This window comes from Phyllobates terribilis, unplaced genomic scaffold, assembly GCF_046119375.1.
Source record: "Phyllobates terribilis strain yellow unplaced genomic scaffold, ASM4611937v1 Scaffold_106__1_contigs__length_5700502, whole genome shotgun sequence".
Classification (NCBI taxonomy): Eukaryota; Metazoa; Chordata; class Amphibia; order Anura; family Dendrobatidae; genus Phyllobates; species Phyllobates terribilis.
In genome coordinates this window covers 750,088-766,483 of record NW_027362866.1, presented here as the reverse complement: position 1 = coordinate 766,483, position 16,396 = coordinate 750,088, and positions in this window count along the sequence as shown.

Sequence of the window (16,396 nt, the reverse complement as noted above, 5' to 3'; positions counted from 1 at the left end):
TGACTAAGTACAAAAAAAAAAATTTCCAACTTTTTTCAATTTTACTCCCGTGGGATATATATTCTACCCACACACATTTGGAACTCTCCTGGGGTATCCTCACACATATTATTCCCTCATTTAGTGGATATTTTCACAAAAAAGTGAAATTTTCAAAAATCCAAAATATTGGCTGAAAACGACTAAATATCAAGGACTCATTGGGCGAATCGCTCTGGAACTGAAATCGGAACACTCACTGACATTTCCCCTATCTGAAAGTCTGATAAACGGCGGAAAAATGACTAAGTCCAAAAAAAAATTTTTTTTAACTTTTTTCAATTTTACCCCCGTGGGATATATATTCTACCCACACACATTTTTAACTCTCCTGGGGTACCCTCACACATATTATTCCCTCATTTAGTGGATATTTTCACAAAAACGTGAAATTTTCAAAAATCCAGAAAATTGGCTGAAAACGACTAAATATCAAGGACTCATTGGGCGAATCACTCTGGAACTGAAATCGGAACACTCACTGACATTTCCCCTATCTGAAAGTCTGATAAACGCCGGAAAAATGACTAAGTACAAAAAAAAATGTTTTCAACTTTTTTCAATTTTACCCCCGTGGGATATATATTCTACCCACACTCATTTGGAACTCTCCTGGGGTATCCTCACACATATTATTCCCTCATTTAGTGGATATTTTCACAAAAAAGTGAAATTTTCAAAAATTCAAAATATTGGCTGAAAACGACTAAATATCAAGGACTCATTGGGCGAATCGCTCTGGAACTGAAATCGGAACACTCACTGACATTTCCCCTATCTGAAAGTCTGATAAACGCCGGAAAAATGACTAAGTACAAAAAAAAAAAAATTTCCAACTTTTTTCAATTTTACTCCCGTGGGATATATATTCTACCCACACACATTTGGAACTCTCCTGGGGTATCCTCACACATATTATTCCCTCATTTAGTGGATATTTTCACAAAAAAGTGAAATTTTCAAAAATCCAAAATATTGGCTGAAAACGACTAAATATCAAGGACTCATTGGGCGAATCGCTCTGGAACTGAAATCGGAACACTCACTGACATTTCCCCTATCTGAAAGTCTGATAAACGGCGGAAAAATGACTAAGTACAAAAAAAAAAATGTTTTTAACTTTTTTCAATTTTACCCCCGTGGGATATATATTCTACCCACACACATTTGGAACTCTCCTGGGGTACCCTCACACATATTATTCCCTCATTTAGTGGATATTTTCACAAAAACGTGAAATTTTCAAAAATCCAGAAAATTGGCTGAAAACGACTAAATATCAAGGACTCATTGGGCGAATCGCTCTGGAACTGAAATCGGAATGCTCACTGACATTTCCCCTATCTGAAAGTCTGATAAACGCCGGAAAAATGACTAAGTCCCCAAAAAAAAAATTTTCAACTTTTTTCAATTTTACTCCCGTGGGATATATATTCTACCCACACACATTTGGAACTCTCCTGGGGTATCCTCACACATATTATTCCCTCATTTAGTGGATATTTTCACAAAAAAGTGAAATTTTCAAAAATCCAAAATATTGGCTGAAAACGACTAACTATCAAGGACTCATTGGGAGAATCGCTCTTGAACTGAAATCGGATCGCTCACTGACATTTCCCCTATCTGAAAGTCTGATAAACGCCGGAAAAATAACTAAGTCCAAAAAAAAATTGCTTTCAACTTTTTTCAATTTTACCCCCGTGGGATATATATTCTACCCACACACATTTGGAACTCTCCTGGGGTACCCTCACACATATTATTACCTCATTTAGTGGATATTTTCACAAAAAAGTGAAATTTTCAAAAATCCAAAATATTGACTGAAAACGACTAAATATCAAGGACTCATTGGGCGAATCGCTCTGGAACTGAAATCGGAACACTCACTGACATTTCCCCTATCTGAAAGTCTGATAAACGCCGGAAAAATGACTAAGTACAAAAAAAAAAATTTCCAACTTTTTTCAATTTTACTCCCGTGGGATATATATTCTACCCACACACATTTGGAACTCTCCTGGGGTACCCTCACACATATTATTACCTCATTTAGTGGATATTTTCACAAAAAAGTGAAATTTTCAAAAATCCAAAATATTGGCTGAAAACGACTAAATATCAAGGACTCATTGGGCGAATCGATCTGGAACTGAAATCGGAACACTCACTGACATTTCCCCTATCTGAAAGTCTGATAAACGGCGGAAAAATGACTAAGTCCAAAAAAAAATTTTTTTTAACTTTTTTCAATTTTACCCCCGTGGGATATATATTCTACCCACACACATTTTTAACTCTCCTGGGGTACCCTCACACATATTATTCCCTCATTTAGTGGATATTTTCACAAAAACGTGAAATTTTCAAAAATCCAGAAAATTGGCTGAAAACGACTAAATATCAAAGACTCATTGGGCGAATCACTCTGGAACTGAAATCGGAACACTCACTGACATTTCCCCTATCTGAAAGTCTGATAAACGCCGGAAAAATGACTAAGTACAAAAAAAAAAATGTTTTTAACTTTTTTCAATTTTACCCCCGTGGGATATATATTCTACCCACACACATTTGGAACTCTCCTGGGGTACCCTCACACATATTATTCCCTCATTTAGTGGATATTTTCACAAAAACGTAAAATTTTCAAAAATCCAGAAAATTGGCTGAAAACGACTAAATATCAAGGACTCATTGGGCGAATCGCTCTGGAACTGAAATCGGAATGCTCACTGACATTTCCCCTATCTGAAAGTCTGATAAACGCCGGAAAAATGACTAAGTCCCCAAAAAAAAATTTTTCAACTTTTTTCAATTTTACTCCCGTGGGATATATATTCTACCCACACACATTTGGAACTCTCCTGGGGTATCCTCACACATATTATTCCCTCATTTAGTGGATATTTTCACAAAAAAGTGAAATTTTCAAAAATCCAAAATATTGGCTGAAAACGACTAACTATCAAGGACTCATTGGGAGAATCGCTCTTGAACTGAAATCGGATCGCTCACTGACATTTCCCCTATCTGAAAGTCTGATAAACGCCGGAAAAATAACTAAGTCCAAAAAAAAATTGCTTTCAACTTTTTTCAATTTTACCCCCGTGGGATATATATTCTACCCACACACATTTGGAACTCTCCTGGGGTACCCTCACACATATTGTTACCTCATTTAGTGGATATTTTCACAAAAAAGTGAAATTTTCAAAAATCCAGAAAATTGGCTGAAAACTACTAAATATCAAGGACTCATCCGGCGAATCGCTCTGGAACTGAAATCGGAACATGCACTGACATTTCCCCTATCTGAAAGTCTGATAAACGCCGGAAAAATGACTAAGTACAAAAAAAAATGTTTTCAACTTTTTTCAATTTTACCCCCGTGGGATATATATTCTACCCACACTCATTTGGAACTCTCCTGGGGTATCCTCACACATATTATTCCCTCATTTAGTGGATATTTTCATAAAAAAGTGAAATTTTCAAAAATTCAAAATATTGGCTGAAAACGACTAAATATCAAGGACTCATTGGGCGAATCGCTCTGGAACTGAAATCGGAACACTCACTGACATTTCCCCTATCTGAAAGTCTGATAAACGCCGGAAAAATGACTAAGTACAAAAAAAAAAAATTTCCAACTTTTTTCAATTTTACTCCCGTGGGATATATATTCTACCCACACACATTTGGAACTCTCCTGGGGTATCCTCACACATATTATTCCCTCATTTAGTGGATATTTTCACAAAAAAGTGAAATTTTCAAAAATCCAAAATATTGGCTGAAAACGACTAAATATCAAGGACTCATTGGGCGAATCGCTCTGGAACTGAAATCGGAACACTCACTGACATTTCCCCTATCTGAAAGTCTGATAAACGGCGGAAAAATGACTAAGTACAAAAAAAAAATGTTTTTAACTTTTTTCAATTTTACCCCCGTGGGATATATATTCTACCCACACACATTTGGAACTCTCCTGGGGTACCCTCACACATATTATTCCCTCATTTAGTGGATATTTTCACAAAAACGTGAAATTTTCAAAAATCCAGAAAATTGGCTGAAAACGACTAAATATCAAGGACTCATTGGGCGAATCGCTCTGGAACTGAAATCGGAACGCTCACTGACATTTCCCCTATCTGAAAGTCTGATAAACGCCGGAAAAATGACTAAGTCCCCAAAAAAAAATTTTTCAACTTTTTTCAATTTTACTCCCGTGGGATATATATTCTACCCACACACATTTGGAACTCTCCTGGGGTATCCTCACACATATTATTCCCTCATTTAGTGGATATTTTCAAAGAAAGTGAAATTTTCAAAAATCCAAAATATTGGCTGAAAACGACTAACTATCAAGGACTCATTGGGAGAATCGCTCTTGAACTGAAATCGGATCGCTCACTGACATTTCCCCTATCTGAAAGTCTGATAAACGCCGGAAAAATAACTAAGTCCAAAAAAAAATTGCTTTCAACTTTTTTCAATTTTACCCCCGTGGGATATATATTCTACCCACACACATTTGGAACTCTCCTGGGGTACCCTCACACATATTATTACCTCATTTAGTGGATATTTTCACAAAAAAGTGAAATTTTCAAAAATCCAGAAAATTGGCTGAAAACTACTAAATATCAAGGACTCATCCGGCGAATCGCTCTGGAACTGAAATCGGAACATGCACTGACATTTCCCCTATCTGAAAGTCTGATAAACGCCGGAAAAATGACTAAGTACAAAAAAAAAATGTTTTTAACTTTTTTCAATTTTACCCCCGTGGGATATATATTCTACCCACACACATTTGGAACTCTCCTGGGGTAACCTCACACATATTATTCCCTCATTTAGTGGATATTTTCACAAAAAAGTGAAATTTTCAAAAATCAAAAATATTGGCTGAAAACGACTAAATATCAAGGACTCATTGGGCGAATCGCTCTGGAACTGAAATCGGAACACTCACTGACATTTCCCCTATCTGAAAGTTTGATAAACGCCGGAAAAATGACTAAGTACAAAAAAAAAATGTTTTCAACTTTTTTCAATTTTACCCCCGTAGGATATATATTCTACCCACACAAATTTGGAACTCTCCTGGGGTATCCTCACACATATTATTCCCTCATTTAGTGGATATTTTCACAAAAAAGTGAAATTTTCAAAAATCCAAAATATTGGCTGAAAACGACTAAATATCAAGGACTCATTGGGCGAAGCGCTCTGGAACTGAAATCGGAACACTCACTGACATTTCCCCTATCTGAAAGTTTGATAAACGCCGGAAAAATGACTAAGTACAAAAAAAAAATGTTTTCAACTTTTTTCAATTTTACCCCCGTGGGATATATATTCTACCCACACTCATTTGGAACTCTCCTGGGGTATCCTCACACATATTATTCCCTCATTTAGTGGATATTTTCACAAAAAAGTGAAATTTTCAAAAATCCAAAATATTGGCTGAAAACGACTAAATATCAAGGACTCATTGGGCGAATCGCTCTGGAACTGAAATCGGAACACTCACTGACATTTCCCTTATCTGAAAGTCTGATAAACGCCGGAAAAATGACTAAGTACAAAAAAAAAATGTTTTTAACTTTTTTCAATTTTACCCCCGTGGGATATATATTCTACCCACACACATTTGGAACTCTCCTGGGGTAACCTCACACATATTATTCCCTCATTTAGTGGATATTTTCACAAAAAAGTGAAATTTTCAAAAATCCAAAATATTGACTGAAAACGACTAAATATCAAGGACTCATTGGGCGAATCGCTCTGGAACTGAAATCGGAACACTCACTGACATTTCCCCTATCTGAAAGTCTGATAAACGCCGGAAAAATGACTAAGTACAAAAAAAAAAAATTTCCAACTTTTTTCAATTTTACTCCCGTGGGATATATATTCTACCCACACACATTTGGAACTCTCCTGGGGTATCCTCACACATATTATTCCCTCATTTAGTGGATATTTTTACAAAAAAGTGAATTTTCAAAAATCCAAAATATTGGCTGAAAACGACTAAATATCAAGGACTCATTGGGCGAATAGCTCTGGAACTGAAATCGGAACACTCGCTGACATTTCCCCTATCTGAAAGTCTGATAAACGCCGGAAAAATGACTAAGTACAAAAAAAAAATGTTTTCAACTTTTTTCAATTTTACCCCCTTGGGATATATATTCTACCCACACACATTTGGAACTCTCCTGGGGTATCCTCACACATATTATTCCCTCATTTAGTGGATATTTTCACAAAAAAGTGAAATTTTCAAATATCCAAAATATTGGCTGAAAACGACTAACTATCAAGGACTCATTGGGAGAATCACTCTGGAACTGAAATCGGAACGCTCACTGACATTTCCCCTATCTGAAAGTCTGATAAACGCCGGAAAAATAACTAAGTCCAAAAAAATATTGTTTTCAACTTTTTTCAATTTTACCCCCGTGGGATATATATTCTACCCACACACATTTGGAACTCTCCTGGGGTACCCTCACACATATTATTACCTCATTTAGTGGATATTTTCACAAAAAAGTGAAATTTTCAAAAATCCAGAAAATTGGCTGAAAACGACTAAATATCAAGGACTCATTGGGTGAATCGCTCTGGAACTGAAATCGGAATGCTCACTGACATTTCCCCTATCTGAAAGTCTGATAAACGCCGGAAAAATGACTAGGTCCAAAAAAAAATTTTTTTCAACTTTTTTCAATTTTACCCCCGTGGGATATATATTCTACCCACACACATTTGGAACTCTCCTGGGGTATCCTCACACATATTATTCTCTCATTTAGTGGATATTTTCACATAAAAGTGAAATTTTCAAAAATCCAGAAAATTGGCTGAAAATGACGAAATATCAAGGACTCATTGGGCGAATCGCTCTGGAACTGAAATCGGAATGCTCACTGACATTTCCCCTATCTGAAAGTCTGATAAACGCCGGAAAAATGACTAGGTCCAAAAAAAAATTTTTTTCAACTTTTTTCAATTTTACCCCCGCGGGATATATATTCTACCCACACACATTTGGAACTCTCCTGGGGTATCCTCACACATATTATTCCCTCATTTAGTGGATATTTTCACAAAAAAGTGAAATTTTCAAAAATCCAAAATATTGGCTGAAAACGACTAAATATCATAGAATCATAGAATCATAGAATGGTAGAGTTGGAGGGGACCTCCTGGGTCATCTGGTCCAACCCCCTGCTCAAAGCAGGATTCACTAAATCATCTCAGACAGATGTCTGTCCAGCCTCTGTTTGAAGACGTCCATTGAAGGGGAAATCACCACCTTTCGTGGCAGCCTGTTCCACTCATTAATCACCCTAACTGTCAAAAAGTTTTTTCTAATATCTAATCTGTGTCTCCTCCCATTTAGTTTCATCCCATTGCTTCTAGTCTTTCCTTGTGCAAATGAGAATAAAGATGATCCTTCTACAATGTGACAGCCCTTGAGATATTTGTAGACAGCTATTAAGTCTCCTCTCAGTCTTCTTTTTTGCAAGCTAAACATTCCCAAATCCTTCAACCGTTCCTCATAGGACATGGTTTGCAGACCAGTCACCATTCTGGTCGCTCTTCTCTGAACTTGCTCCAGTTTGTCTATGTCTTTTTTAAAATGTGGTGCCCAAAACTGTACACAGTATTCCAGATGAGGTCTGACCAAAGAGGAGTAAAGACCGATAATGACTTCACGTGATCTAGACTGTATGCTTCTGTTAATACATCCCAGAATTGTATTTGCCTTTTTTGCTGCTGCATCACACTGTTGACTCATGTTCAGTCTATGATCTATTAGTATACCTAAGTCTTTTTCACATGTACTGTTGCTTAGCTCTATTCCACCCATTCTGTATATGCTTTTTTCATTTTTATTGCCCAGATGTAGTACTTTGCATTTTTCCCTGTTAAAAACCATTCTGTTGGTTGCTGCCCACTGCTTCAGTTTATTTAGGTCTTTTTGAATCCTCTCTCTCTCTTCTCTAGTATTAGCTATCCCTCCTAGCTTTGTGTCATCAGCAAATTTAATCAGTTTACCCTCAATTCCTTCATCTAAATCATTGATAAAGATGTTGAACAATACAGGTCCCAGGACGGAGCCCTGTGGTACCCCACTTGAGACATTCATCCAGCTGGATGTGAAGCCATTTACAACCACCCTTTGAGTCCGATCACTAAGCCAGTTATGAATCCACCTAACAGTTGCCTGGTCCATTGCATACTTGGTCATTTTTTCAATAAGGATGGTGTGAGATACTTTGTCAAATGCTTTGCTGAAGTCAAGATATACTATATCTACAGCATTTCCCTGATCCACCCAGTCAGTGATTCTGTCATAGAAGGAAATTAAGTTAGTCTGACATGACTTGTTAGTTACAAACCCATGCTGACTCTGGTTAATCACTTCATTCTTATCCGTGTACTTACATACATGTTGTTTAATAATTTGTTCAAAGATCTTTCCTGGTATAGAAGTCAGACTCACCGGCCTATAGTTCCCTGGGTCCACCTTCTTCCCCTTTTTGAAGATAGGAACAACATTTGCTCTTCTCCAGTCTTCTGGGACTTCTCCTGTTCTCCAAGAATTTTCAAAGATTATGGAGAGTGGTTCTAAAATTTCTTCTACGATCTCCTTCAGTACTCTGGGGTGTAATTCATCTGGACCTGGAGACTTGAACTCATTTATGTTAGCTAAATATTTCCTCACAATCTTTCTGTTTACAGATAACTTGGATTCTTCTATTCCTTTAAAAGGACAGTGAAGATCAGTTGATGTTACATTTTCTTTCTGAGAGAAAACAGATGCAAAATAGGAATTAAAAAGTTCGGCCTTCTCAACATCCTCTCTTACCATTTCTCCATTTTCATCCTGTAAAAATCCTATAGCATCTTTGACTTTTCTTTTACTTTTGACATACCCCCAAAATCCTTTTTTATTGCTTTTGACATCTCTTGCAAGCCTTAGTTCATTGTCAGCTTTAGCTAACCTGATACGTGCCCTGCAGGATCTGCAGACTGCATTATAATCTTCTTTAGATATGCCTCCCTCTTTCCATTTAATAAACATTTCTTTCTTTCTTTTTAGCATGTGTTTAAGTTCTGTGTTCATCCATCCTGGTTTCCTTAAATGCTTCCCATTCTTCCTACTTTTCGGGATTGTTAACGATTGTGCTTTGAGAATCTCATTTTTAAAAATTTCCCATCCTTCCTGGACATTTTTGTCCTTAAGGACATCCAGCCATTGGATACCTCCTATTCTCTTTCTGAGTCTCTTAAAATCTGCCTTTCTAAAATCTAATCTTGAAGTTTGAGTCTTAACATGTCTTCCTCCTCTAGTTATCCAAAATTCTATAATAGCATGATCGCTGCCTCCTAGGGTCCCAGCCACCTTTACCTCCTCAACCATTTCCTCCCTGTTTATAAGGATTAGATCCAAAGTAGCAGATCCCCTTGTTTTCTCCCCTACCTTTTGGAAGATAAAGTTGTCAGCAAGAGAGGATAAGAATTTGCTTGACCTGTTAGTTTTACTTGAGAGAGATTCCCAACAAATGTCTGGATAGTTGAAATCTCCCATGACCACTACGTCATATTTTTTGGAGAACTTGGTCATTTGATGCATAAAGAGTTCATCCATATCTTCAGCTTGCCCAGGTGGCCTGTAGTAAATGCCTACAATGGTGTCCTTTCCGTTGTTCTCTCCTTGTATTCTTACCCAAACAGTTTCCACAGAACTCCCAATCTCTGAAGCTTCAATCTCTGTGCAGATATACTCTTTTCTAACATACAATGCGACACCTCCTCCTCGTTTATCAAGTCTGTTTCTTGCAAATAAGTTGTATCCTTTTAGCCTTTTATTCCAATCATGTGTATCGTCCCACCAAGTTTCAGTGATTCCAATGACATCATATTCCTTTTCCTGCATTAGTAGTTCCAATTCTCCTTGTTTGTTGCCCATGCTTTGTGCATTTGTATAAAAACATTTTAGTTTGTGATTGGTTTCTCTTCCTCCCATATTTTTATTATTTAAATTGTTTTGTCTTTGTTCTTCCTTTCCACTTCCAGTAGCAGAGATCTCAATAGTATTTGTCAGCTGTATAGCTTTTTCTGGCCTTTTGCTTCCCTTCCCACATTGTTCTAGTTTAAAGCTCTCCTGATGAGTGTAGCAAGGCGACTTCCAAATACATGTTTTCCAGTCTTCGTAAGGTGCACCCCATCTCTAGCAAGTAGTCCATCGTATAGGTAATTCATTCCGTGATCCAGAAATCCAAATCCTTGTTGACGGCACCATCGACGTAGCCAGTTGTTCACCTGTAGAATCTTATTCCACCTCATTGTTCCATGGCCATCCACTGGGAGGATGGATGAGAAGACCACCTGCGCTCCCAATTCTTTCACTTTCTTGCCTAAGTCTTCAAAGTCACTGCAGATGGTTTCCAGGTCCTTTCTTGCGGTGTCATTTGTCCCCACATGTATTAGCAGGAATGGGTAGTGATCTGTAGGTCTGAAGAGTCTTGATATCCTGTCAGACACATCTTTAATTTTTGCTCCTGGAAGACAGCACATTTCTCTTGAGGTTATGTCTGGTCTGCAGATAGCGGCCTCTGTTCCTCTTAACAGGGAATCCCCCATAACCACCACTCTCCGTTTTTTCTTCACAACATTCTTCTTTCTCCATACAGGAGGATTCTGAGGGCTTACAAGGTTATTCATTGCTGGCAAAGTCTTATCTTGCTGTATTTCTTCATGGTTCTCCTGCGAGAGAGCCTGGTACTGGTTCCTGAGCAGTATGGGTGCTGACTGCCTCTCGATCCTCCTGCTTCTGTGGGTCACATGCTTCCATTCCTCTGTTTCCTCAGGTGCAGTTCGAATTTCTTCTCTTTCTGAATCATGAAGAGATAATTCTGCTCTGTCTAAGAACTCTTCACCTTCCTTAATGATTTTCAAGGTAGTCAACCTCTCTTCTAGATTTCGCAACTTTTCCTCCAACAGGGACACAAGCTTGCATTTCTGGCATGTGAAGTTTGGCTTTTCCACTGGCAAGTCTGTGAACATGTAGCAGGATATGCAGCTCACCAAATGGCTCCTGGGCTCTTCCATGTTCTTACTGTTAATATTCTGAAAACAGCGAAAAAAGCTTAAAAATGCGCGCGCCTACCGGCGCGCGGTTTACCGATGTCCTCTTTTCAGCTCCGACAGCCAAAATCCAGTGTTCTTTGAGCTCGCGGAGACTCTTCACTTACCCCAAAATGCAGTGGGAATATGCAAATTATCTCCTCAGGACTCCTCCCCTGGACTCATTGGGCGAATCGCTCTGGAACTGAAATCGCTCACTGACATTTCCCCTATCTGAAAGTCTGATAAACGCCGGAAAAATGACTAAGTCCAAAAAAAAATTTTTTCAACTTTTTTCAATTTTACCCCCGTGGGATATATATTCTACCCACACACATTTGGAGCTCTCCTGGGGTATCCTCACACATATTATTCCCCCATTTAGTGGATATTTTCACAAAAAAGTGAAATTTTCAAAAATACAAAATATTGGCTGAAAACAACTAAATATCAAGGACTCATTGGGAGAATTGCTCTGGAACTGAAATCGGAACACTCACTGACATTTCCCCTATCTGAAAATCTGATAAACGCCGGAAAAATGACTAAGTCCAAAAAAAAATTGTTTTCAACTTTTTTCAATTTTACCCCCGTGGGATATATATTCTACCCACACACATTTGGAACTATCCTGGGGTACCCTCACACATATTATTCCCTCATTTAGTGGATATTTTCACAAAAAAGTGAAATTTTCAAAAATAAAAAATGTTGGCTGAAAACGACTAAATATCAAGGACTCATTGGGCGAATCGCTCTGGAACTGAAATCGGAATGCTCACTGACATTTCCGCTATCTGAAAGTCTGATAAACGCCGGATAAATGACTAAGTCAAAAAAAAAATTTTTTTCAACTTTTTTCAATTTTACCCCCGTGGGATATATATTCTACCCACACACATTTGGAACTCTCCTGGGGTACCCTCACACATATTATTCCCTCATTTAGTGGATATTTTCACAAAAAAGTGACATTTTCAAAAATCCAGAAAATTGGCTGAAAACGACTAAATATCAAGGACTCATTGGGCGAATCGCTCTGGAACTGAAATCGGAACGCTCACTGACATTTCCCCTATCTGAAAGTCTGATAAACGCCGTATAAATGACTAAGTAAAAAAAAAATTTTTTTCAACTTGTTTCAATTTTACCCCCGTGGGATACATATTCTACCCACACACATTTGGAACTCTCCTGGGGTATCCTCACACATATTATTCCCTCATTTAGTGGATATTTTCACAAAAAAGGGAAATTTTCAAAAATCCAGAAAATTGGCTGAAAATGACGAAATATCAAGGACTCATTGGGCGAATTGCTCTGGAACTGAAATCGGAACGCTCACTGACATTTCCCCTTCTCTGAAAGTCTGATAAATGCCGGAAAAATGACAACGTCCAAAAAAAAACAATTTTTCAACTTTTTTCAATTTTACCCCCGTGGGATATATATTCTACCCACACACATTTGGAACTCTCCTGGGTTGCACTCACAGATATTATTCCCTCATTTAGGGGATATTTTCACAAAAAAATGAAATTTTCAAAAATCCAGAAAATTGGCTGAAAACCACTAAATATCAAGGACTCATTGGGCGAATCGCTCTGGAACTGAAATCGGAACGCTCACTGACATTTCCCCTGTCTGAAAGTCTGATAAACGCCGGAAAAATGACTAAGTCCAAAAAAAAATTGTTTTAAACTTTTTTCAATTTTACCCCAGTGGGATATATATTCTACCCACACACATTTGGAACTCTCCTGGGGTACCCTCACACATATTATTCCCTCATTTAGTGGATATTTTCACAAAAAAGTGACATTTTCAAAAATCCAGAAAATTGGCTGAAAACGACTAAATATCAAGGACTCATTGGGCGAATCGCTCTGGAACTGAAATCGGAACGCTCACTGACATTTCCCCTATCTGAAAGTCTGATAAACGCCGTATAAATGACTAAGTAAAAAAAAAAATTTTTTTCAACTTTTTTCAATTTTACCCCCGTGGGATACATATTCTACCCACACACATTTGGAACTCTCCTGGGGTATCCTCACACATATTATTCCCTCATTTAGTGGATATTTTCACAAAAAAGGGAAATTTTCAAAAATCCAGAAAATTGGCTGAAAATGACGAAATATCAAGGACTCATTGGGCGAATTGCTCTGGAACTGAAATCGGAACGCTCACTGACATTTCCCCTTCTCTGAAAGTCTGATAAATGCCGGAAAAATGACAACGTCCAAAAAAAAACAATTTTTCAACTTTTTTCAATTTTACCCCCGTGGGATATATATTCTACCCACACACATTTGGAACTCTCCTGGGTTGCACTCACAGATATTATTCCCTCATTTAGGGGATATTTTCACAAAAAAATGAAATTTTCAAAAATCCAGAAAATTGGCTGAAAACCACTAAATATCAAGGACTCATTGGGCGAATCGCTCTGGAACTGAAATCGGAACGCTCACTGACATTTCCCCTGTCTGAAAGTCTGATAAACGCCGGAAAAATGACTAAGTCCAAAAAAAAATTGTTTTAAACTTTTTTCAATTTTACCCCCGTGGGATATATATTCTACCCACACACATTTGGAACTCTCCTGGGGTACCCTCACACATATTATTCCCTCATTTAGTGGATATTTTCACAAAAAAGTGACATTTTCAAAAATCCAGAAAATTGGCTGAAAACGACTAAATATCAAGGACTCATTGGGCGAATCGCTTTGGAACTGAAATCGGAATGCTCACTGACATTTCCCCTATCTGAAAGTCTGATAAACGCCGGAAATATGACTAAGTCCAAAAAAATATTTTTTTCAACTTTTTTAAATTTTACCCCCGTGGGATATATATTCTACCCACACACATTTGGAACTATCTTGGGGTATCCTCACACATATTATTCCCTCATTTAGTGGATATTTTCACAAAAAAGTGAAATTTTCAAAAATAAAAAATATTGGCTGAAAACGACTAATTATGAAGGACTCATTGGGCGAATCGCTCTGGAACTGAAATCGGAACGCTCACTGACATTTCCCCTATCTGAAAGTCTGATAAACGCCGGAAAAATGACTAAGTCCAAAAAAATATTTTTTTCAACTTTTTTCAATTTTACCCCCGTGGGATATATATTCTACCCACACACATTTGGTACTCTCCTGGGGTACTCTCACACATATTATTGCCTCATTTAGTTGATATTTTCACAAAAAAGTGAAATTTTCAAAAATCCAAAATATTGGCTGAAAAAGACTAAGTATCAAGGACTCATTGGGCGAATCGCTCTGGAACTGAAATCGGAACACTCACTGACATTTCCCCTATCTGAAAATCTGATAAACGCCGGAAAAATGACTAAGTTCAAAAAAAAAATTTTTTCAACTTTTTTCAATTTTACCCCCGTGGGATATATATTCTACCCACACACATTTGGAACTCTCTTGGGGTACCCTCACACATATTATTCCCTCATTTAGTGGATATTTTCACAAAAAAGTGAAATTTTCAAAAATCCAAAATATTGGCTGAAAACGACTAAATATCAAGGACTCATTGGTCGAATCGCTCTGGAACTGAAATCGGAACAGTCACTGACATTTCCCCTATCTGAAAGTCTGATAAACGCCGGAAAAATGACTAAGTCCAAAAAAAAAAATTTTTTCAACTTTTTTCAATTTTACCCCCGTGGGATATATATTCTACCCACACACATTTGGAACTCTCCTGGGGTATCCTCACACATATTATTCCCCCATTTAGTGGATATTTTCACAAAAAAGTGAAATTTTCAAAAATCCAAAATATTGGCTGAAAACAACTAAATATCAAGGACTCATTGGGCGAATCGCTCTGGAACTGAAATCGGAACGCTCACTGACATTTCCCCTATCTGAAAGTCTGATAAACGCCGGAAAAATGACTAAGTCCAAAAAAATAGTTTTTTCAACTTTTTTAAATTTTACCCCCGTGGGATATATATTATACCCACACACATTTGTAACTCTCCTGGGGTATCCTCACACATATTATTCCCTCATTTAGTGGATATTTTCACAAAAAAGTGAAATTTTCAAAAATAAAAAATGTTGGCTGAAAACGACTAAATATCAAGGACTCATTGGGCGAATCGCTCTGGAACTGAAATCGGAATGCTCACTGACATTTCCGCTATCTGAAAGTCTGATAAACGCCGGATAAATGACTAAGTCAAAAAAAAAATTTTTTTCAACTTTTTTCAATTTTACCCCCGTGGGATATATATTCTACCCACACACATTTGGAACTCTCCTGGGGTACCCTCACACATATTATTCCCTCATTTAGTGGATATTTTCACAAAAAAGTGACATTTTCAAAAATCCAGAAAATTGGCTGAAAACGACTAAATATCAAGGACTCATTGGGCGAATCGCTCTGGAACTGAAATCGGAACGCTCACTGACATTTCCCCTATCTGAAAGTCTGATAAACGCCGTATAAATGACTAAGTAAAAAAAAAAATTTTTTTCAACTTTTTTCAATTTTACCCCCGTGGGATATATATTCTACCCACACACATTTGGAACTATCTTGGGGTATCCTCACACATATTATTCCCTCATTTAGTGGATATTTTCACAAAAAAGTGAAATTTTCAAAAATCCAAAATATTGGATGAAAACGACTAACTATCAAGGACTCATTGGGTGAATCGCTCTGGAACTGAAATCGGAATGCTCACTGACATTTACCCTATCTGAAAGTCTGATAAACGCCGGAAAAATGACTAAGTCCAAAAAAATATTTTTTTCAACTTTTTTAAATTTTACCCCCGTGGGATACATATTCTACCCACACACATTTGGAACTCTCCTGGGGTACCCTCACACATATTATTCCCTCATTTAGTGGATAAGGTGCGGTAGCAGCAGGGAAGGGGGAGGAGGCCGGGGAACAACTAGCTAAATTAACAGGGGGTGAAATAGATCATTTCTCGGTCTCCAAAAATGACGTGAGGGACCAGTTTAGTAAGCTGGCCATTGGCAAAGCAGCAGGGCCTGACGGTCTCAGTCCACGTGTCCTCAGAGTGTGTGCAAATGAGTTATGTACTGTCTTCCAGCATCTCTTTAACCAGAGCTTACAATCAAAGAGAGTACCAGTGCTATGGAAGACTTCCTGCCTGGTGCCGA